General features: G+C 42.4%; 1 protein-coding gene and 1 long non-coding RNA gene across 4 annotated transcripts in view; one reads left to right on the top strand and one right to left on the bottom strand.

Moving 5' to 3' along the window:
- Positions 1 to 25,402, bottom strand: part of SH3RF3 (SH3 domain containing ring finger 3) — a 255,958-nt gene that overhangs the window by 123,439 nt on the left and 107,117 nt on the right. The window lies entirely within an intron of this gene.
- On the top strand, positions 10,871 to 17,161 carry LOC140646219 (uncharacterized). The gene is made up of 3 exons (XR_012040370.1): positions 10,871 to 11,002; positions 11,393 to 11,542; positions 16,377 to 17,161. It is a non-coding gene; the product is annotated as an uncharacterized lncRNA (long non-coding RNA).

Here is a 25,402-nt window from a genome sequence, read left to right as displayed (position 1 = left end):
CGGCAGAAAAAATACAAGTAATACCTGAATGAAGGAGTGCTCTGCAGACAAGGGAAAAAACAAAAGTCCTTGTTCCCTTCCTGGAAACATTGTTTGTACCAGTTGAAGATGATAGTAAAGAAGAGCCATTTTCCCAGGGAATAAAATTATCTTGTTTTTCTGAAGATAACATTACAAGTCTAAAACAAAAAGGGTATGGAGTTATCGCATCCACTTCAAAATTTAATCTACTGAATATACTTGTGCATAAAACCAACACACTCCTATGAAACCAACTTCTCTTTATCTGTCTGGCTTGTTCTCATGAGTCATATTAAAAGAATAGCAAATGTTCTAGGATTCAAAATCTGAAATATTTCAAGATATCTAGAAATAGGAACTTTTCAATGGTTCAAAAACACATAACATACTAAACCAAGCATATTTCCTTTTATTCCAATTTAACATCAAATTCCAGCCTCTCCTGGCAGATCCTACTTGGAGGATCTTTGCCCTGTTAAGTCTCATTCCTGCTAATTGTCTGCTGAAAGCTGAATAAATATGCTTTCAGGGTAGCCAATGTGCTCTGAGGGTTTTGGCTGTCTGTTGGTATGAAGGATCTAAATTTTCCTCGTTCCTGGTTTTTTTGGTTGTTGCTGTGGTTTTGAGAACGATTATGTCAATATTTTGAAAGCAATCCACGCCTTCTTTTTACTTCAGTAATTATTTCCACATCATTCAGTGCTTGCAGCTTTGGAAATATTTCCTGGGTTCCTCCTGGTGGTCATCTACCCCATAACGTAAAAGGGGGTAAGCATGCCACATTTGTTTTTCAGTAACTGGGAGGTACGTAGCTAGCTGTGGAATAAAATTACTCCAAGGCCAGCCTTGGCTCTGTTTCAGTTTCAAAGTTATTTCTTACTTCCACACAGAATTAATTCTGGGATACAGCAGACACTTACATTTGTCCTAATTTTGAAATCTGACTCAAGGTCTTTAAATGTTGTTTTCATTCACGCTGCAATAGATCTCTACTTTAAGGAAACATTTACTACATATTTTCAACCCATTTGAGGTTTAACCTCATAAAAATCTCCTTAAGGTGATGACCTTCGCACTGATCCATTTCCATCACAGCTGAATGTAAAATACTTATTTGGGAGTACACTCCGCTTAATTTTCCTATTGAATGAGGCTTGGCCTAGAAAGCCAGTGTTTTGTAGGGGATGAATTTCCAATGTAAGTTTTGAATGATATCACAGAAGTTAGACAGAGGTGGGCAAGATCAAAACAATAAATACACCTTCAGAGTGCCAGGCATCCCCTGCAAAGAGGCAGAGCTGGCAACCTGCTCATCACAGCAGGGTTGACTCGGCTGTCCTCATTCATGGAAGTAGGCCAATACATTTGAAGGGAGCTTTACTGAGTAAGTAAGGTACAGTTCAGTGTAAGGATGACAAGAATTAGCTCATCGGCTGGCCAAAAAAGCTAATCTTTCTTGCTCAGTCCTCTCCTAAAAGCTGTGCCTTAACCCATAAAATCACATTGGGTTTTTTGCATTTCCACTTGGATGTCAGGAGAGCCTCCCTCCAACTTCTGAAAGACAGAGCGAGCCACAGCTCTGCCATGTTTTAATTGGTTCACTTGGGAGCCACCCAGATTTGAATTCCTGATTTATGTTAATCATGGACTGAAAATTCTCTTTATGCCAGAGAAGTCCTTCTTATTCCACCCTCACTTAATATCATAGCAGGGAAATATACATGAATGCAATTAACATTTATGTTCTTAACTGGACTTGGACAGAAAAAAAAAATCTCTGTCAGCTAGTGTAAAATTTACCACTTCTATTTTTATTTTAAGAAGAATTAAGTAACTCAGGCTTTTGCAAAGAAACAGACAAAGGCTATGTACCCATCACTTCTACTCTGTAGTCTCAGATGCTACATGCATATATTTAGGGGATAAAAAAAATCAATTAAAAAACCAAAGGGTTTTAAAAAATGCAGATTGACTTTCCCATTCCTGGGTTTATCATCCCCTGACGTTCCAAGAAGCTGGAAGGAACTCACTTTCATCCTCAAGAAAAACAAGACTCAGCCAACTCCACCACATGCACCCAAAGTTCATCGGGACGCTTTGGAAGAGAAAGGCTCTGCCTACATCAGCACGTGGCGTGGAGCCATAGAAGAGGACTGGCAGAGTGGAAGAGCCAGTGCTGAGGACCTAAGGACTGTGCTGTAGGTGCTTTGTGAGCTTTACCTCAGATGGGGGTCCAGTCTGTGGCCATGAACTAAATGCCCATTGCCAGTTGGGGTGCATGAGATGTGCTGGACTGCATCTTCCCACTCAGTTTCCTCTGAAAAGAATCAAATTTGTGTGCTCCAAGACCACCCCATGACAGAGCCAAAGCACAGTTAAGTAGGACGCTTGGATGAGACACTTCAAACACACGCTCCTGGTCCAAACGATAATACCCATGTAGACAAATGCACAGTGACCAGACAAAGAAGATGCGTGGTGTTTACTTCTGCCCCAAAAAACTTGACAGAACAAAGTGCCACCTCTCCCCAGCCCTACCGCAACCTCCTACTCTTATTGTGCAGCTGAAGGAGGCTGCCACAATTCTTCCTTCCCTGAGGTTCATGCTGCTGTACTTGCACCAGTCAGCTTTAAAACAGGCAGTATGGGTCCATTATATGCTAGTACTTGTCATTCGCAAAGCTCTTTAAAGTCTGTTAACTTGTACTGGACATAGGTGAAACAGGATCAGTAGATTTAGACCAATGTGAAAGAGGTGTGCGTGAGCCTCCAGCTCACGGAGCAGCAGTGCCCCATTACTGAGAGAGACCCTCCCAAGTCAGCTGGGGTCACCCCGTAGCAAGTACAGCCTTTTCCCTGCTGGCACTCATTCTGCCACCCCGACACCCCATGTAACGTGTGCAGCAGTTCAGCACTCTTTCCTCACCGTTTATGCTACCCCGTGAAAAGCTATAATTACCCCACTGCCATATGGTGTAGAGATGGGTGGGAGCAGCAGAATCAGAGCAGATCAAAGAAGTGTTCATCTCACCACCTTTGACAAATGGAGATGAGGAACCTGAGCCTTTTTGGAGATCCATGGGGATTTGGTCAATTCAGGGGAAGGCCCAAGCCAAGCTGATTTCTCCTGCAGTGGAAGGCAGAGCTACTGCAAGGTGGAGAAGACAGCAATTCCTGAAGCACCTCCCACCTAGGCAACAGGAGAAGTGCTGTAATAAAGTCTGCCTAGTCCAGACTTCACATCCCCCTCCCATGTGCCTCCCCATCCCCTCCTGCATAGAAGCCTCTCTGCGCAAAGACCCTCCCAAACAAACGCACAGCCCTCTTCCTTGCTTGTCCTTCAGCTGCTAAAGAGCATCGCATCCTCCTGTTAACTCCAGACCACTTGAAGCAGTGCTTTTTTATCAGCCCTTCCTCCTCCTGTCCAGTTTCTCCCCCAACAAGGTTGTTCCACTTCATTTAGGTCCTATGTCTTCCAGTTTTGCCAATACTGTACCTTAGTTTTATCTATGTCTTTTATATAATGTACATTTATCAGCCTCTTGTGTCCCAAAGTACTAAAAGAGGGCACTTGAGCTTTAGAAATTCAGCAACTGTTTTTTAAAAAACTCCTGCTTTGTGCGTCATTCATTCCAACACGCTGAAGACCAATTTTCCCTTAACAGGGTCTCAGGAACCTGAAGAACCTGGACAGGACAGATGAAGTGGAATTGCTTCATTTCTAATAACCCAGACATAGTGCAAAGTGCTCTGAGAGTATTTCATTCAGCACTTATTTATTGTTCATAATTCACCTCCTTCTGACAGAGAAGGGCATGATAGAGCTAATTTAATATTTCCATGGTCAGTTTCCATTCATATTTGAGTGAAATATCAGTAAATAAAACTGAAGCACCATTTATTAAGCTTCTGAAATTGTCACAGGTTAGGTTATCAAACACATTGTGTGCCAACAGCGTGAAAATTAATTCACAGTCCTGCTCCCCAGACAGTGGCCAAGGAATCATTCAATCCAGGTGACCAGTGCTTTTGAGAAGCCCTGCGTCCTTCCAAAAATATGGCCCAATTAAAAAGTCCAGCTGAGATAAATAAGAATCGAGTGAATATGGCAATTTATACAGAATTGTTTAATGGAGCTGAGCAAAGCTGTTTGGTTGGGGTGGAGGGGGAAGAAAGTGCATTTGGTGTATGAGAAACATGGAATGGATTTGTGTCAGATTGTTCCAGGCCACAAAAGATGAAATCCTTCTCACCCCCAAAAGGAAAATGTTCCATCTCAGCATTTACTAACTGAAGCAGAGGGGTTTTTCTTTTTCTTTTTTTTTCACAGAGACTTATCTATTTCAATCAGCATCTAACAACTGGCCGCTGCCAAGTCCTGGCTCTGCTGGAAGAAGCCTGGAGATGCCGAGACCTCGGCTTGGACTGGTGTTTGCGAGTCCTGAAGCCCTGGCTTTCAGCAAGTTCACTAGGATTTATTGAGAGCCAGAAACCTGAAAGGTCTAAATAAGGATGCTTTAAAAGGTTAGGGAAAATAAAGACTCCTTCAGCCACTTCTAGATTCAAGGTAGATCTGAACTCACGCTGACTTTCAGAAATATTGGAAGAAATATTTCCTTCCCCTTTCCCCCCGTGCATACATTGTTTTAGCTTCCTGCAAGGTAAAAAAGGGAAATTATGGAAACTGCATAAAAGAAAGCTTGATCTCACAATATTTCCAGCTGACTTTGGCAGCTTTAAGAATATTGCATAGGTTGCTGAACTACTAGATGTACATCCAGCCTGACCCTTTGAAGTGCAGACGTCTTAAGTTCAAAGCGAGTCAAAGTTTAATAAAGTGATTTACTTAAATTGCCCATATTTTGAATTCTCAAGGGCCAAATGACCCATTTAATGTGAATGCCACCAACGAACGGCAATATACTGAAAGCCTGGAAGATACCAAAAATCTCCAAGGCTGAAAGCGAGGACTTACATAACCCAAGCACGACTATATCAACATTTCCTACTTACAACTCATTACAAAATAAAAGAAGTTTGCAGGCAAGATAATTAAAGTAAAGGAAATGTGAGAAAGATAGAAAATACCAGAACTAGTCAATTAGGTGTTTTAGCTGAACTCATGCTTTTGGGCTATGATTTATTCTACTGGATGTGCCATTTGTTGGACTGTCATAGTTCATCCACAGTCAGTGCTATTTGCCAAATCAAGTCATGCGAAGACCAGGCAGGGAAGGATCACTCACTGTAATACAGTACATCAATCAAAAGGGTTATTTTCATGGACTTGGTCTCTAATCAAGCAGCAAATCATTCTCCAGTTTTGCTATCAAGGACCATTACTTTTAGCAAGTGCTTAATCTGAAAAAAATGCATCTATTTGAAGCTACTGGGCATCTGGTAAGATATACTGAAGACAGAGGAAATGAAATATGTGCCACACAATTTACCCTCTCTGTAGCGTTTTATGAATAGCTTATTTGTGGAGAGAGAGGTAAGTTGCCGGCAAGACAGGAGAGTTTTAGCTTTCTATTTGTCTTGTTTGTTGAGTTATTACAAAGGTCACTCCTGCACTTCAGTTGTCTTGAGTGCCACTTTTGATGGGGGAATTTTCAAATTATATCCAAGGTGCCTCAAATATGTGCAAAAGGCTTCAGGGTACATGTGCCTTTTTATTTTGAGTGCCTAGATAAAATTACTGTTACATCTGCGTGTTAAAGCATTTTCCCATCAAAGTCAGGGTAAAAGCCTATAAAGCCTCAATATGGCACCATCCAAACGTGGCTGTTCCTCCTGCAGGTGAAACATCCCTACCGGGTCATGCTGTGCCACCTGAACGTGCCATCTGGGTCAGTGCTAATATGAGAGTGCCATTTACTGCATCCCTCTGGCCTGCCAACCATCACTTGGGAAATCCCAACCCAAGGGACTGTATACGTGTACAATGCAGAGAAACAAGCAGGGTTGAGAAACAATCAAGAGAAACAATCAAGGTTGACTTTGAGTTACCCCCTAAACAAGTTTATCGCTCTTTCACATAACACAGTTAGCATCTTGCAGACCTAATAATCTGAACAGCTCCATTGTGCAGAGTGGGATATAGGGGCCCACATCAGCTTTCAGAAACCAGCAGCGATTGACTCACGGGGTTTGCACTATCTGAAAAATTACGGTTCTCATCTCCTGTGAGTTTTGCTTTCAAGGACGGATTTTTTGCAGTGGTCAAAACAGGCCAATATGCCCCCACATACACAACAGGTCAGCTTCCTGATGCCTTCTGTGGTAGGAAAACAGGATGGAGTGTGGACATAACAGGCCTGAAAGCTTCATGCTGGAACCTCCTAATTCCTGTTTTTGACTGCTGGGTGTTATTCACCATAACACTTTGCTCCAGGAGTGATCCCACTGAAATTCATGGGGTCACTGCAAAAGCAGACTATTATTTTTTGAGCAAGGAAAAACTGAGAGAAAAACACTCACGCAATGGATAAAACAAACATAGTCCTTTCTTGTACAGATCTTCTCTTCCTCGTCCCTTCAGGTTTCTTCCACATTTTTAGGGGAAATGTTTTACTAAAAAGTGTTCTTAACTGCTTTCACAAAGAAGAAATTTAGTTGCTACTTAATGAATCCCACTAGTAACCATTCTTTGTTATACATAATGCACAGACCATACAGAATTACTTTGTAATGGCCATTGAAAATGGGATCAAGATAATGAAACACATGTTAGATGAATGTGTCTTAATGCGTCCTCTCTGCTGCCAGCCGCTCGCTCTGCCTGCCTGCGCCTGCTAATTCCTAACAGCATGAGGAAACACCTCTACTAAGTCACCATCAGCTGAGCACATACGTACAGAAAAACCCAGAAGAAACCAGGTTTTGGATATAGCTCTGAGTACAGACAATCAACAAAGCGTATTTTTCTTTCTCACATATTTGTTTCAATTAGAGCTTATTGAATCATCTCTGCAGCCCCAGAGAGGGCTCAAGCAATCATCAGTGCTGCTCAGGCGGTAATTCAGGATGCCGTCTGGAATATTTGTCCTTTTTAATCATCTGCCACACACTGCTCTTTTAGGATGTTGTCACTCAGAGACTGAAGAACAAAAAGGAATATTAAAGTGAAAGGGCGTCTGTTTGAATGTGGCAATTCCCTGCATAAAAATGAGTCCCATTAACAGGAAGCCCAATCTATCTCCAGGCAATATTTCAAGTCCTTGTCTATCTGTAACCTCGGAGGAATGTAATTCCTTTATATTATTTAAGTTATACGCTAGAGGGAGAAATTATGAGGTACTGGTCATTTAAAATGCTTTCTTTTAAATATACAATTAAAAGAGCTAGCAGCTCTCCTAACAGCAATTTAATCATGGCAGTCCAAAAAAATTCTGAATTTATTGTCATTTATAAAGTGTCATTTTGTCCTATAGCCTTTGGTCAGTAAACCAAGGTTTAAACAATTGCCCTCGCAGTCTCATTCACTAGTACCTGAGTGTGTAAAAACAGTAAGTGAAATGGCAGCGGACCAAAAAAGGCAAAGGAGTCCTAAAAGAAGATATACAGTGCTCATACACTCCTTAGTTCAAAACCTTAACTACATTCAATGGCTTCCCACTTCCTAAAGTAGTTCTGTGCGTGGTTACTATATGGTTTGGAAAGTCCTGGGGGACTGAATATTTGGGCCACACTTTTATCTCAGTTACCTGACTGTAAATCCGAAGCAGCTTGCGGATCTCAAAGGTATTATTCCAGTTTATAGGTTAGGAACAGTTCTGCCAGAGCAATGCACACTTTTAAAAAACCCTTTCTGAATTCAGCAGTCGTTCAAACAAGCTGAAAATCAACTGTATTGTTAGGAACCATCACAAAAAAAGTAGGACCACAATTGATAACATACATGCCTAGTAACTACATATTTGCTGCAACACTACGTTCAATTTTTTTTTCCCCTGAAGGAAGTGCCTACTTCTCTTATTCTACAGTCCTGTGCAAAACACCTCTGAAATCCAGGGCAGGTTCAGCAATGTATTAACCATACACCACTATAAAACTAGAATGCCATTAATCCTAACATTTAAAAATTTCTCTCTTCTCAAAACAGCAGGGAAAAATGTGTCCTGAAATGGTATAAAACACCTGTGTAAGAACTTGGTCCAAAATGATTTTAAAAAGAAGAAAATCCACCACATTCAAGGAGCTAATACCTTTTGGCTTGCCCACATATATGTGCATTAAAAATATGTTCTTCTCTGAAAGCGAGGCTGTGGAGAATTTCCAGCAAGTACTTGTACTATTTTAGGGTCAAATAAGTAGTTTAATTTTATTTGGGGCATCCTTAAGCAAAAGGCCATGCTCAGAAGGGTATTCGGGAATCATTTTCAGAATGAAAAGAGCCAGAGAGTTAAATCTCTCCAGAGCAGAACATGCATTTGAGAAGCAGATGACCCAAGTTCACATCTCTTCTGTCTCTGGATAGCTGTGTAGCACACAAGAGGGTGGATGCTATTTATTTATTTGCTTGTTTATTGGAACAGTTCCACTTTCTATAAAGCACACGCTCACTGGAGCAGGAATCCACATTGCTCCCTTCCCAGCTCTACCACAGGCAGGACAAAGAAGCTTTTTCTGCTCTGGTGAGTATATTTACTACTTCATAACAAAACACCTTCAGGACTAATGGCTGAGAGCAACCACCTGGTCCTCAAGGCACAGTCCTGCAAGAGCTGCAGGGGTGAGCATCTGCCTTGAATTGAGCAGGACAAGGACATGGACCTGATCATCTTCCTGCTGTCATGGGCTCCTCTGCTGGGTGCTTGAATCCTCTGCAAACAGTGCTTGAATCCCCTTAAGCATCCACTCTCTGGAAGAAAAATCCAAACATGAACCATTCCCAGTACTTCTGAATTGTTTTCCTCAGCTTTTAGCCTCATTTTCTAAGGATTATGTGATGCTACAAAGTGCCTGCCTCTCCAGCTGCCCTAGTGACTTTTAGCCTGCTGGGCACTTTCAGCCAAACCTGAGGCAGCGCAGAGTAGAGAGTTCAAAGGCATCGTGACGGTCATGCAGAGGAGACAGTGGTGAGTCCACACCAGTGAGGAGAGCCGGGAAGGGGAAGGAAAAGAGAGCAAGAGTCTTTCCGAGTTCTTGGACAGAAGAAAAGCTTCAGTTGAAACGTGTGTTACTAAACAACAGATCATCCTCGTGGGAGAAAAACTTTGGCTGAAAAGTGGATTCTCTGGTGCCTACTAAGGGATGAATGCACATTGCACCTGCAGCATAATTCAGTTAAAAGTCAATCAACCAAGAGACACATATCCATTGGAAAGCAGGCATCATTAGTTTGGCTGCTCGTGGAGCTATTTGCTTATTAGCTGAGACAGCACCTCTCTCCACAATATGCTGTGGGAAAAAATAAACCAACATGGAAAAGCATCTTCTTTTACTAAACCTAGGGGCACCGAGGTTTAGTAGTGAAGCACCACAACCTGAGAAGCAAATGCAATGAGTAGAAGACAAGAAATTTAGTCTGCCGTTTCCACAATTAAAACTGAAATGAGAGGATAGTGGAAACAGTTGACTTCAGAAGGCTGAAAATTGAACTCATCTAGTTCACTATGTCAGTAAAAATAAATACAAGGCCTCTGCACCTCCTTTTTCAATGTAAAAATGTATTTTGTTCATTCTGAAGGATTCTAAATACCATCGGATTTCTGAAACAAACACTATTTAAAGCTTAGTTTCAACTCTCAATGTTTAAGTTTCAAGTTTTTATCTGCCAATGCTCTATAATACAGTGTTAAAGGCCTCCTTAGTAATTTTTTAAAATAAAGATAACGCTTTTTCTGTTCTGCTTCTGATACTGATGCACAGGTAATTTATTTGTATATTATAGGAGCTGTGTGAAGGGAACTGGATTTTAGTTGCTCACTTTAAAGACGTTAGCATATTGTTTTATGTTCAAAACACAGTTTTTTACCCAAGGAAAGTCTATAATCCAACAGCTGAGTTCTCTAACCATTCTCTATTCTAAGGTTTAAGACAGACCATGCCTGAAGTTGACTCCAGTCCTTTCTGTTTTCAAACTTAGCACAAGCAAAGGCCTTTAAAAATCTGCAAGGAATAGGGATCTGATCCTTTCAGAATAAAAACAGGTAAAGCACTCTCTGCACAAGTATGCATGCAAGTAGGTATTTTAAGAAGGTAAAACCTACCCCCGAAATAAATAGAGGAGCTGACTTGAAACATTAGATAAAGAAATTAGCACAACTGTGAGAAACACGGAGGAACTGTTTCCAGAAATGAATCACAACCATATTAAAGTCTGAAAGCATCAACAAATGTTATGAAGGAACCCAAATATCCACAGCAATATTTTCTGTGTAGGTAATACAACATTCCTTGATAACTCTGTTACTCCGTGCAGCCATAAACAAGCCTCTTTCCCCAGCTTTGTTCTCTAATCGTGCAGGAAAAGCTCACGATAAAGCAATGTTGTTTTCCCCAGAGCACACTGTATGCCTAGCACTCTCTACTCCTCCAGCTCTCCAAGACTTCTAATTTATAAATTACAGAGGTTTAGCTTGAGAAACTCAGCTATACAATAGTGAGGGAAATTTCCCTTCCTCTTGGCAAAAGATGACTTGTGCATATACATGCACGTAGCACAAGCTGAACTCCTCATACTTCAGGAATTTGGAATCGGCGGGACCAAGCTGCACTTTGGGCTGTGACAGAGAAGCTCATGCACAAACCCACGACTAGCTGAGGCTTTAGCTTGGTTTTCCCATTACTAAACTTAAAAGACCTGAAAATTAAAAAAAAAAAAAAAAAGCCAAAATGGCAAAAACATTTTGGGAGGGGAAAAAAGTGAAAGCAAGCTGAAAAAATGCCCTTTTTTCTTCCCAGCACTACAAATCCCAGCTGATCAAGCTGGAATGACTCTGTGGGAAGGTCCCACATTCTTCCCAGTTATGAATGGGTAAGTCTCAAGTACCGCTTTGAGCTCTACTTGGATGAAGCACCAAAAGGGTAAATGTTTATTTAGGCCTATGTCAAACACTTTGAATTTTTTCAGTATACAAAGCTGAGCTAGAATGTCATGAGTAAGTGAATATAGGGACATTATGGTATTTCCTCCTCTGCTGAAAAGGCATTTAATTTTAGAAATATGGTTTTGGTTCTGATTAAACTTGGGCACAAATTCAGGCCACTGCTTTATTTATGAATATGTATATTTCCACTCCCTGAAGTTAATTCCTGGACCTTTACAAAAAATACAATCCCCTCCAAACCAGGACTGCCACCAATGCTAGCTGCTGTGAGGGTAGGAAAGCCTGCCTTTGAGAAGGCTGTTTGCTCTGCCTGGCAGGAACTGCTTCTGAAAGCTGAAGAGGCTCTTGAGGAAACCCCACCGAGCAAGCGAGACACCCGGGACAGCAGAGTGATGTCTGAGAGGCAGAAGGACAGCCAGAAAAGGGCCATCACAAAACAACCAGCTCTGGAGGTTGGAGAGGACCTGGTAAGTACACAGGAGCTGCTGCTTGTCCCCTCTGTCTCTGCCCACTAATCCACTAACGATCATGGATTGTTATTTCACGGCAGTGCTCTAATTCAGTGAGTGACTTGTCTTCTCCTACGTGCCAATATACCCATACCATACCAGGTTTCTCATTCTTCATCCTACATACCTGCTCAAATGTTTTCCATTCCCAAGAAAAATCCTTTGAGGCCAAGAGAAGACTTACACCCAGACCTCCTTCCACTTTCACTTTGATTGCCTGAATGACACTCTTTCAGTAATTAGGAAGTCATAAATATTTTTTTCCACATTTCAGTGCCTACAGAGAAAAAATGCTTAATGTTATAGGACTCCTTCTTCATAAGTTAAGCTAATGCCAACTCTGGAGTGTTCCTACAAAGACAGAAAAACCCCCTCTGTCTTCTGTCAAGCAGTATCTTTCATCAAAACTACAAATCTGCTTAACCATTTCCCAACTAAACAGACAAAAGTTTTCCCCAGTTAATATTCCATCAATTAGGGATTCATGCAGGAACAGTAGTCTGAGTAATGCACATGTCAAATAAAACATTTAAAAATCCTATCACGACTGTGGCTGCAATGAGTGTGTATCCACTGCACACCTAATCAGCTTCAGGAAGGAGTTCACCTTCCCCTCTATCTAGAGGCCAAGATTAACAAATGAAGGATCAAATCTCCTTCCCAGAAAGAAAAAAAGCACAATCTGTTCTATCACGTTGTTCGGACAAATGCTCCTATTCCTGTTTGAATAGTTTATTTATTTGTAAGTTCATGTAAGGTGACAAACTGCCAGCTTCAGGAACAGAAACTTGCTTTTTGGATGGACTGAGCAAGCAGCAGTGCAACAGGGTTATCAATAGCCCTCGCGCCTGCATGCATCCACGTGCTTCAGGTCTTCCCCTCTCATGTTGCAATGCAGTGAATCCCACCTCATCACCACCGTTTTGCTAACAGTGTATTAGTGCTCTTGCCATTAGGTCCTCTGTTCCCTAGGGCAGAGGTTTCTCTAATTTACCTATGAAGTACCTGCTACTTGTCTCTGACAAAAGTAGGGGAAAGGATGCATAATAAATCATGCTCTGAGGTCATCTGAAAGGTGTCAGTCGAAGCACAACAAGTCCATCCATGTGTATCAACAAGGCTGCAGTGAGTGATACCCAGGTTTGCTGATCAAGTGAAAATAATCAGCAAGGCCATTCGGCTTTTATGGCTCACTGATTAAAGACCAATAAATTTATGAACTGCTCAATGCCAAAAGCAAATCACTACAGAGCTGCTTAAGTGCAAAACTCCCTGGGGAAAACAGACACTGCACCAACAGAAGTCACACAGGCAGATGCCAGACCTACAAAGCCCCAAGGAATAGGCAACACCAGCACCCACCTTCCTGACTGCTGGGATGCAGACGAAGTGACCTAATGTCTCACTGTTGTGGCCAGGCACAGTCCCCTTCCTCCTCCTCCTCTGCTCTACCTTTTCTTTAACCCTTGCTCCTGCTGTACCCATCTTAGTACTGAACTGATTCAAGCTCCTAAACCAGTGGAAAACTGTTGGCTTTGCTTTGGGTGAGTTTTCCAGATGAGTGCACTGGCTCAGCTTTGTCAAGTAACTGCAACCCAAAAGTGGGCTGCAAAAGCCAGCCTGGCGTGGGCACAGCAAAAGGCCCACCTGGAGGGCTGTGGTGCTCTCGGTGACAGCCCTCCGCACCAATGGTGCTGCAAAGCCCTGTGCCCTCCCTAGGAGCAGGTCGAGACTGATCCTGAGCACCAGATCTTGAACAAGAAGTGCTCAGAGGTGATGCAGAAGAAAGGTGATGTGCAGAAGGCGGAACACCAAGTTTGGTTTCTTGCTCCCATGGGGAAAGCTGCCAGCCTGGACAATGTGACCAAGCAGACAGCTATATGATAGAGGGCAAGCAATGAGCATTCAGTGTGAGAAAGACTGAGTCCAGGAGAGGCAAATAAAGGTCTGACAGTCAACTAAAACACCAAATAAAATCCCAGAGTCCTGTTCAAAAACCCTCAAAGCAGATGACCACAAAAAAGGGTAAGCCCAGGACAAGTCTGGGCATCGTCGCTTCCTACTCATCCTCCCCGCTGGGTCTCTTTTGTTTATCACGTAGGACAGAAGCTGATTGTCTCCACTCTCCAAACTCCTCACAAGCTATTTTTCATTCAGTTTTAAGCAGGACTGGTAGTGCTGAGCTCCCAGTGTACTCGCAGTGACGGCAATGAAACACTCCAGCAGAAATTAACACTGGAGGGGGGAGGAGGAGAGACAATGAGTGTTTGAAAGAGCTTCTTTTCTCAGTCTACAAAGACAAGAGGAGAGCAATGTGCCATCTGTGTCGGCTCAGAGTGCACTCACTGGGTATGACCTCTCAATGATATTAAATGGATGCGATATTTTTAGTTTACACATTTCCACTTTTTGTGATGGTTCAGAAAATTCCCCGCAGCCTTACAAAAGTTATTCTGCTGCAGTGCAATTTAACAGCAATCCAGTGAGCTTTCCACGAGCCACAAACAATAACACTGCCATTTGCCAGTCAGAATAATTTTCTTTATGTCCTTGGTAAGTCCACAGTTAAGTTCATCAATGTATTCAAAGATACAGTTTCGAGGCAAAAATGCCATATCCCCAGCTTTGCATGCACAAGTACCAGTCACTTTTACAGTACCACCATCTGTTTTTCCACATACAGGCATTACAACTTCCAGAAGCCCACTAAAACACTAAGCCATTAAACTTCCTCATAGCTTTGGACCATCTGCTTCTTCATCCCAAAGGTTTCCCTCCCCACCTTCTACATTTTTTTCCCTAGCTCAGGATCAGAAGAAAAAAAAATTCCTCCCAAGTAAGGACTGTGCATCTTCTAGCACATACAGGTTCATGGGTAGGGTTACAACAGCCTAAAAAAATTATCTTGGACAAACTGTGATTAAATTCCATGTTTTCACAACTACACATCAGGGTAACGTGACACGTGATGCTTCTGGGAACACACGCAAAGGCTCAAAACAGCATTATAGTGGATTCCCAGGGAATTTATCAACAAAGACTTTTTCTCTTATTCATTCCTTTAGCAACAATCTATCTTAAAGGATAGCATAAGAATGTGTAGACCCCATGGCGTCTAGAGAGAAACCAGATCTTTGTTTGTATACTTCCTAATATAATTTAGATCCCTGGTGATAAATATCTTATGGATTATCCCTTTTCATGCCCAAGTTCACTGCACTTTCCCACTGAGAAAATATTCTGTCAATCAATGTAGGTCCTGCTTCCTCTTTGTCATATGCCAGTTTTCTTCCACAGTGCCAAATCCAGAACTAACAACTTACAGCAGGCAGAACAGATGGGCACACAACTGCCCTGAGCTATGGAGATGCTGTGAACTATTTTTAACAAATAAAAAAAAAAATTATGAATGGTTTATAAGGAGGTTTTCTGGGCCTGCCTCATGTAAAAGGTGAAGCAGTCACCACGGCCTCTTCCAGCCGTACAATCTACGCCTGCAATTAAGATGGTACCTTCAGGGGCAGCTTGGTTTAATTTATATTTAAATATAACAGAAGAGCTGGTTATCAGTGCCCTGCTGAGTGCACAGAAGCACTGCACCTAAAAATACTCGCAGGATCTTGCGACTCCTGCTGCGTATGTCAGCCAAGGAGCTTCACCATCAGCAGTGCAGCACCCAGCACCACCATGGCCCCCGTCCAGCCTTCCTGGTTACAGCGGGGCTTGGGCTTCTCCGAGTCCCATGCTAAATCCCAGTAATCCCAGTAATCTGGCTGGAGGGAGCAGAGACCCTGAGGAGACATGGGTAGCCAAAGCCTTGCCCAACTACAAGCCAGTTTTGCTCCAGCAGACATGAGCCTGGAAGCAGTTGACCCAAATGTTGGCTCTGTGCACGTACTGGTATAGTTTTCAAGGTATGAATGCTATATGCATGAGTAGGTATGAAATGCATTTTTATTTCCACTACTTGTTTTTTAACACCATCTTAGCCTCCTGAAGCCACAGCAGTTTCCCCACATATAAACTGTGTAAATGTCAGATTTATATTCGAAGAACCTGAAAATAAGAATCATTTGCTACCAACACACAAATAGAAGAGTTGGGAAGGGGAAAAAAAGAGGAATAAAAAACATATGAAGTATATTACTGAGCACAAAAAGTGAGCAAGCAATGGTATAAACGAGATGATAGGAAGAAAAGATCTCACTGCTCTTTGGGAAGATTTGCTGCGTACCACGTGAAGATATTGATATAAAATACTGTCTGTGTAAACCAGATTTGAGAAAATGGTGCCTCTGTGTCTGGATAGTCAGTGTATTAAGGATTAGATGCGACTTGGTAAAATTTGAAAGCTTCTCCAAATGCATTCTGTTAAATTTCTCATCAGTATTGCACAGAGGTAATTAAAACTGGTGAGAGTTCTTATATATGCTTATTGGCTTCCAGCTTCCCAATACTTTTTTTGCTTTATATTGCTAGGCCATTTCTTTCTCTTGTGCCAGAGATATACCAACTCCTTTAAAAAAGAAAGGCTAAAGAAAGGCAATACAATCCCCCAGGCAGGTCATTTAACACATGCTTTGCTTAACTGATTAGAAAAACCTAGTAATTTCTTTACTTAGATGATGTAACTTCTCTAATGCCTCTACTGTTTATTACAAAGTGAGACAGAACAAGGGATAGGTGCCATTGCAGAACACGCTGCCTTGGGGGACAGCACTCGATGCAAAAGCTCACTCTGCCGACCTCACACCACTGCCCCCCCTCACACCTCCGTTTGCTGCCCCTCCAGGTTGTGCGGCGCTGCCGATCTGCACCGATCACCCGAGTGATCCGAGTTGAAAACAGTCATCTCAAAATACACCATAAAAATGGCAGCTGCAGAGGATGCAGCCATCCCTTTGCACGCCAGCTCCCTCCTGGGGACAGCCCCCTGGCCTGAGTAGGGGACCAGGACCTGGAGGCTGGTGCCGACTGGGCAGACCCTGTGCACCTGGGCAGTTTCATGCCTGCCAAAAGCCCATCTACATCTGTGCTGCTGCCAAAGGAGATGATCCCCGCCTTCCCGATGGACCCCCCTTCCTGCTTCCAGCCCTGTCACTTTTGTACACATGAGCACAATCAGCCCGCTCAAGGATTTAGTTGGACTAAAACCATAATCATTATTTCTCCTTTTGGTTTTGTTTTGTTGCACTGGTTTTCAACCGGTTTATCATGACAGGGAGGTCTGTTATGAGTGCCAACACCTCACAAGGATGTGATAACCCAGTTATCAGGTGCTCACTCTTATTCTAAGAGTAAGTAGTATGAGCATATAAATGCAAGGCATTATTCACCACTGCAAACATGAAACTGCTTCCTCTAGCCACATCTGAATAGGAAAAGTGTTTCCATCTGCAAATGTGTTAGTTAACTTGTTTTAACTAATGTGATTTTAAGCCTGACAACATAAGTGTGGACAAGCCACAGGCTTCCCCACCGGTCTAGCCACAAACAACCTACATGTTTTTAAATAAAGCTTGCCCTCACTTGTATCCTACATTGTATCCTAGAGTTCTCCTGGTTTGCACATGCAAATTTAACTGACGGATCGAGCGTACAAATCCGGTGCTCATGTTAGGAGGAAGTAAACAGGATTTGCTGGTGTGCAGGCGTCCTCAGACCCAGTTTTGCTGGTGGGCTGAAGCTGCGAAGCATGGCTGTTGCAGACAGCATCGCACCGTGGGGGAAGCACACCCTGCAAAGCCTCAACAGAGCTAAATGCAACACATTTAGATCAAGTGCCATCTTCCAAATGGTGTAGAAATCTAATATGGACCTAATCCTATGCGCCTACAGAAAGGTCTCTTAGTAGGAGGTCCCCAAATACTTCGTGGATCCTACACCACGTCTCACAGAGAGGAGAGGCATAAGTATGTGGGGAGCATGACAGAAATTTTGAAACCTCTGGAACTAGACATGTGGGAAACTAGAGCAAACTTGTGCCTCTGTCCTGCTCCTCAGTCTTTTGGTGTGTCCCTTCTTCCTGTTTTGTCCCCCTCACACAGCATCACTTCTAGAGGGGACACAGCAGGAGACAAATTACTGGGAGCTGTGTTCATATCCCCCGTGTTGAGCACGGCCTCCTAAATTTGTTCAGGAGCTCAAGCTACCACAGCACTCTGCCAGAGTCCTCACTTACAGGCGTATCTCACCACAAGCCCTCTTGCAAACTTCTCTCTTTTCTCCCAAGATAATTAAGGACCTCATTGCAAAATGTCAGCTGCTGAGGAAAGGCAAGATTTTATCCCATTTTTGACATACACTGTTTTCTAAGGAAGGTAAAAATTGGTGAGTTTTTCCTTTACTGTGTCACCCTTCAGAAGCTATTTCATCAGCTGCTGGAGTTCCTCCAGCTCTCTGGGGCACCCTAACAACCCCTCAGACAGTTGGGCACACTTTGCTATTGATTTTGAGAGCCAAGGTTTGAGCACTGGGGCTAAGCCTTGGACCCCTTTGCTGTCCCAGCCCCTCTGAGTGCCACCCCAAGCTTTCTTGTCACGCTGACACCTGAGAATTGATACTCTGGGGTCAGTTAGTGAGGTGTCCCTGAAGCCAAGGAAGCAGAGGACACCTGCCACAGGGCTGGGACCTCATGTCACTGCAGTTTTTACACTATTGCAGCAGGTAGCATCTCTCTGGTAGTGGGAAAAAAGGCAAGAAAGGCCAAAAATTAGGGTTCTGCACTCCTGTGGTAGAGGGCTCTGCACAGGGAACTTGCATTGGGCAGTATTTCCCCACACAGGATACCTCATCCCTGTTTCCCCAGGGTCAGCAGGAAATCCACACCTAATTTCAGCAGAAGTGAGACCCGGGTTCGTTGCCTCGGGCAGGCAGCAGACACAAAGGTCTGACACCAAAGAGTAAGGAGGCATGCCTTTTAATCTCCACAATTTAAATGGGTTTGTCTTCTTTGCAACAGACAGATGTTGCCTGACAAATCTAGTAATGAAACTTTCATAAATTCTAACATGTTCTTCTGTAAAGCACAGCTCTGAGAGGCTATAGAGCAAGGCTAAATGAGCTCCAGTTCCCATTCACACCGCACGAAAGCATTCTCTGACTGTGAATAAAACATGTCTTTATCACCCTCCTCCTCCATTAAAATGAAAACCTATGACCTGCTACCCCAGCTGATGATAGCTTTACCTTTCTGGGGGAAAAAGAGAAAGCAAGCCACCAAAATGAAACCTTGAAGGCTACCAGCTGCATGTGCTTTAATTCCGAGGAGAGCATTTGTATGCCTGTCTTTCAGAGACACGATATGGATCCCAAAGACTGTTTAATACAGCTATTAACAGTTTATTTGAGCCACCCTCACATAAGACTCAATTTGCACTCAGTAGCGAGGTGTGAAACAGGGAAGGCTGCTGTTTGCATCCACGTTCGAGAGGTCTCATCAATCCATAGGAGGACTGAGAAGCATGCCAGGTCCAGAGGGCTTTGCTCCACCGATCTGCTTTCCATGCCCTGCCATCCCTCCCCCCACCCTGAGCCTCTCCAGCAGCGGCAAGGAGTTACTTCTGTGCCCTGCTTTTATCTTGCTGCAATTACGGGATGAGTGAAATCTGACTGCATTTTGATGCCACCTGTTGTAAAGCCCAAGAACAATATGCATTGAGACTCACAGCTGTTTCCTATATTGTGCTCATTTTTAATATTGTGAAGCCAGAATTCCCAGAGTATTAAACCAGCCTGAATTTAAAACAAAAAACCAAAGCCACGGCTGCAATGCAATTTAACAGAAACCACAGAAGCACATGCTTCGCACTGACGTTTACTCCTCACTACACAGAAATGATCTGGCCGACGCGTACAAAGGGACCCATTCAAACAGTCCCCAAAAGCAAGCAGGATTACACTCATGAAGTACACATTGGACTTGGCACAGACCCCCTTCTCATGTAATCATTTTAGCAAAGAGAAAAGGTGCTCCAATTACTTTAATGCTGTCTCAGATGTTCTGCAGATTCTACTTCTTTAATTGTATTAGGTATTAAATCTGCCCTCTGACCATAACCTAAAGTTTCCACATAATTAAGTACTTCACCTATGCTATGAACAAATAAACTTTTCTCTTTCTGTATGCGAGTACACATATATGAACAAAACGAGCATGTAACAGTACCTCTTCTCCCCCGTCCTGAAAATATTCTTTGCTGTTCATAAATTTTGGATGTGTGTAAGTTCTCCCAATCATTTTCTGAAAATGCTTCACAAAAACGTTGAAGCCTATCAGCAAAAAAAAACGTGAGAAGGTTCCCCAATGAAAACATGACAGCAGCAAGGGCGTCCTGCATCGCTCTTGCTATCCCTTAGAGTCCCTTTCACGTTTGCTGTGACATTGAACACAGTGCCATCCCTCTGAACTGAAGCACAAAGATCGGTTCAAAGGTTAGGTCATCCCATTTAGCTCCCACACAAAGGCCCCAACATAAAACCGTACCCCTGATTATTTATAGCATAAATCAAGACACTGTCCAGAAGACCAAAGCATCCCAAGCCTGCCTCAACTGGCCTTATCAATAGCTTGTTGTCTTGCCTTATGCCAGGCCTATCTTCGCAGCAATAATCATGCAAATCGACAGCAAGTCATGCATATATATTTGTAATTTATGTGCTCAGGGTTAACCCAGCACCTTTAGTGAAACCGTGGAAGAAGAACTCCAGCAAAGCAGAACCAAATCCAAGGACATCCACAGTGAAACACTGCAGAAAATGCTGTAAAGAAATACTCTCAGAAGCAGATTTTTAAAATACTCAGTTATCAGTACATGGATTAAGTTTTATGTCATGCATCCCATCACTTAAACTATTTGTATCAGCCACTTTTGTAATTTAAGTCTTTTTTACAAGGAGTTAAGATATCTTACTCTACATTTTAACAGCAACTCTATATTTTTATGAAGAAAGATACACATTTGTCATTTTTATTAGTGTGTGTCACAGACTCTCTTCAGGTTTGAGAATATCTAAGAGAGAAGAAGAACCCAGTGTTGTTAAAGGGCTAGCTGGATAGCATGATACAATGCTTAAGCTGGGCATAGTTTTGAACTGTAAGCCATTTGTTGGAATAAAATGAAGACTCAGCATCACATAAATATTTCATGAATTTGTATCAAATTTGCTGAATTGTTAGCTTCAGACAAAAGAAATCAGTGAAAATTGGAAAGGCTTCATTTTGACATTTTGAAAATGAAAGGTTTTGATTTTCTCATTTGAAGTTACTTCCATATACAAATTTCCCTTATTTCTTAGAATATTTGAATTGGTTTGAAACCAAAATAAAACCTTTCACTTCACATCAAACAAAATGTTTCACTCAACCCAAAGCATTTTGGAGGCTGTGGGGTGCAGTGGTTATTAGCCCTCAATTCACTGAAAATTTCATCTAATTCATTCTTGGTCTGACATTAAACCATCCTTTTTTTCCTCAGAGACACTGGTAAACAGAAATGTCTGTTGTTCTCCATCCTCTGCTTAGTGGGTATTTTTCATATCTAGTATCTGATATTCTATGAAATGGTTTTAACGCAGGGAAGTCTACTCAGCACTTTCAGTACTTTTTACTGATAAGCAAAAAGCAGTGTAATAGCAACAGAAATACCCAAAAGTCAGTTAATTATGTTTTCTCCCAATTTATAACAGCCTCCTTAGAAATGCCTACTCTTAAGTCTAGGAACTCAGCCTTTAGGTATTATTTCAAGAGTGACAATGGGATTCAATAAGCCCTTAAAATTACCCAACTTCGCAGCTGTTAACAGCTGTGGCAGTGTCGCACAAGGCGACCTTTCAGCATCATTCAGACTCCGAAGACTAGACGCATCTCATCCACCCCTAAAAAGTAGGCATCTGGCTTTTATGGCAATGTAAGGGCTGCCTCTCTAGGCAATGGAGAGAAACAGGCAGTTCAACAAGGTAATTAATCTTATTCTGGGAGAGGTGTCTCAAACAAGGAGGAGACCAGACCTTTGGAAGTATCTACCACTAGCAAGTGACTATAGGGAGCGTTTGCCCACTATATCTCAGGGTAGATATCCAATTTTAAAATAAGTCTGACACTGGCAGCCAGCACAAGCCCAAACCTCTCATAGCCCTTAAGTAAGGAGCACCGGCTGCATTCGCGGTGTACTCTGCCAGCTCTGTGCACCGTCCCCAGGCCCTCCTGGAGAGGCAGTTCCCATTTCAAGGGCAATCACAGAATCACAGACTATCTTGAGTTGGAAGGGACCCACAAGGATCATCGAGTCCAACTCCCTGCTCCTCGCAGGACTACCTAAAACTAAACCATATGGCTAAGAGTGTCGTCCAGGCGCTTCTTGAACTCTGACAGGCTTGGGGCTGTGACCACTGCCCTGGGGAGCCTGTTCCAGTGACCGACCAGCCTGTCAGTGAAGAACCTTTTCCTAATGTCCAATCTGAACTTCCCCTGAGGCAGCTTCATTCCATTTCCTCATGTCCTATCGCTGGTCACCAGAGAGAGTAAATCATCACCACGGAAATCATGATCTCTTGCAGGATCAAACTACAGGCTGTGAGGTCTGGGATCATAGGGACCTTTTTCTTCTGTCCCTGGCTCCATCATGAACATCAGAAGCACTCAGACAAGGAAAATTGTATTTATTTCTGCGTATCTGAGTCCAAATGCCTCAGTCCCAGTAGTGGTTCCCTCCTGAAGCTCAGCACATGCAGCAGTTATCAAGCTGGCTGTGCTTCACCTCCAGTTTCCACCCAAGGAGCAGGCGTTCGCACAGCTATTGCTCATTTTTCTTAGTCACCTTTCTCAGATAATTTAAAAGCCATGCAATGAACTTTGCCAGTCCTTAAATGACACTTTGCCTGCCCCGCACCCTCCACATTCCCCATATGTGTCTGCTGACCAGCCATCTTTCTGCTCCTCCCAAAACCTGAGCAAGAAATCTCAATCAACTTCCTCACCACCACTGCCTTCACGGGGAAGCAGAGCAGAAGCAACAAGAGAGACGATATTTCTCCTTGCCCACAGCCACACGTTCTCCCAAGGGTGCAGCCGCCACTGCTGCCTGCATGGGCGAGCCTGCCTGCTCACTGCCCTGCCTGTGCACACCAAAACACAGCAAAACATCTTGCATCCCCCCCAGCAGACCTCATGCGCAGACCTGCCCATGCCCGTGCCCGTGCCGTGGCAGTCCACCTCAGTGTTTGCCATTGGTCAGCATCACTTCCAGCCCTTTGTCAAGCCAGGGGAGAATAAACGCCACCAGGCCATCCAGAACCAGGCAAGGAGGTGCCATATTCCCAGATACCAGCATTTTCTCCATTATCACTCCAAGGACAATTTTGTTAACCAGTTATGATTACTGCTGGGTTTTTTCCCCTGTTGGTTTCCCTTTAGAGGTTCCTGTGATTTAAACCTTGGGGCAAGGCAGAATAGTAACACCCAGCTCAACTGCAGTCCACGTTATTCAAAAAAATGCATATATTACCTAGTACTTTCTCACTGAGAGTGCATTCTGGGCACATTTCCATTTACTGAAAGAAAAATAGAGAAAATGGTTATTCTAGAGCCAAAGGCAAGTAACAAATCTGTTCCTCTGTAAATAAAAATCTTCCTAATACACCACTTAGAGAGGAATTTTAGTTTGTGGAAAATTCAAATAAAAGGGACATTACTATGCAATAAAATATATTTTACTGTTTTTCTCTATTTTCAGTACTATTATTGTGGATTATTTGTGTCTAATTGTTATTTCTTCTTCTGTGTTGTTACTTTAATACAGGGCCAAATCAGAATTCTGCACTAGTATCGCATCGGATCAGGTGCTCTGCAAGGAAATTGTGCTGTCACCCATACACTACAATGACTTGTCTGTAAGATGAAGCAAGAAAAATAACTGAAATGTAGGCATAGGGAAAGACCTCATCTAAGTGCTATCTTCCACTAGTAAACATATATCCTGTGTCATGTAAACATGGCATATTCTAAAAGTTTTTTACGATGTCTGAATTTCCTTTTAGGAAAGTACACAAAAATGCAGGGGTTTGTTTTATTAAACAGATGCTGAGAAATAATATAATTTGCTGAGAAAATTAAAATCATTCTATGTTCTGCACTTTACATATATTATGGGTAGTGTGTCAAAGAGGATGAGCTCCAGAAATCAGAACGATCTCTTTGAAATCAGAATAACTAATTGGCAGGTAGCAGAATTCCTATGATTATTCTCCTTACTCATGTGTCTAAGGTAGAATCAGATCTCAAATGTTAGTTCCTAATATAGCCTGAATCCCTCTTCTGTCTCTGCTGGTGATATGGGTGATTTACCAGTTTTAAAATACACTTGCCAGATAATTAATGCACTGCAAGGGCTTTAGTGCCTTTCTCAAGCTCAGTTAATTTTCCACATGTTCGTATTCCAGCCATAAAATCACCTTTTAGTGGAGTTCACAATATAATACGAAAGAAAGAAAAAACACCCCAAAAGATTTATAATTCGTGTCTAACTGTAATTGCATAGGCATGAAATTAAGCAGGAGCACAAGCAGAGTCATTCTGACTTGTCAATCGTCAGGTAATGCTTGTCGTATTTCAGATCACAGATATTAGCTCCATGTCCATTTTCTCTGCAGGTACTGTACATTTGCACTGGTAGATGGTGCAAAGGAATGGCACGTGCCTGTCCACGCCTCCTAAGAGTCACCCACAGCTGCGACACTGACATTTCATGACCGCCCTCATTACTATCACTGCGTGAAGTGCAAATGAGAGCTCCACATGAAAATCTATCAATTTCTGAGACCTTGAGACTCGTCAAGACAACACTGACTTTGATAGGAAATAAAATGCTTTGAAAATACATAAAGAGGAATTGCGTATGGAGGGGAATTACTGAAATAACATGTCAATATGTGAAATACTCTTCCAGCCCACTCATTTGTACAATTTGAAAGTTACTCATTTACTGGTAAGATACACTTGATTGTGAAGATGTAAAAGGCAGCAATTTTTTTGATAATTACTTTAGCAATACCCATGTAAATGGCATTACAATTGAATCTTCCTCAGAAAATCCTTCTATGTATTGGCAGACCATGGATCTATATGAGAAATGTCTACAAAGAGAAGAATGCAAAATAACAAAAAAGGAAGCCAAGTTAAGAAAAAAAAGTCAACAATTCAAGCTAGATGTATTTATAATGTGGGATTTTAGGTTAATGAGAGCTACCCGAAGTAACCATTTTACTTTAAATGCCTACTTTAAATGTAATAAACACCAATTATGGATAAAGACTCATATAAATTAATTTCTAGAAGCTGTCACTGAATGATAGAGCTTCAGAACATGATGTACTTGCACCCTAATGCCTCCGAACCAGAAGACAATTTAAAAAAATAAAATTGCAAGACTTTAAAACAAATCGTACCATGATGGTGTCTTGACTCAAGAGTTCAAGAGTCAACTTGAGTTCAAAAGGGTGGGGTTAGCAACAGCACAATCCCTGAGAGGCAGATGTGCAATATACAATATCCTTCTGAAACAAGGCACTGCTGGGAACAGACAGGTTCAGAAGAAAAAGCCACAAGGTCTTGGTGGCTGCAAAGACGTATCAGAGAGAAGGAGCTGGGGTGCTAATGCTGGCCCTGCATGATTTGCTGCAGGCTACGAAGAGACCCAGCTAATGACTAATTTTCTTCTCACAAAATAATTCTTCTAACAGGGAAGCCCCAGGAGGCACATAAACTATAAATATTCCTAGCTGTTAAATTACCTCAACCGTTAACAGGTTTTTATTTTTGTC

This window comes from Ciconia boyciana, chromosome 1, assembly GCF_034638445.1.
Source record: "Ciconia boyciana chromosome 1, ASM3463844v1, whole genome shotgun sequence".
Lineage (NCBI taxonomy): Eukaryota > Metazoa > Chordata > Aves > Ciconiiformes > Ciconiidae > Ciconia > Ciconia boyciana.
The sequence above is the reverse complement of the archived record's forward strand: the minus strand, read 5'-3'. Positions and strand labels throughout refer to the sequence as shown.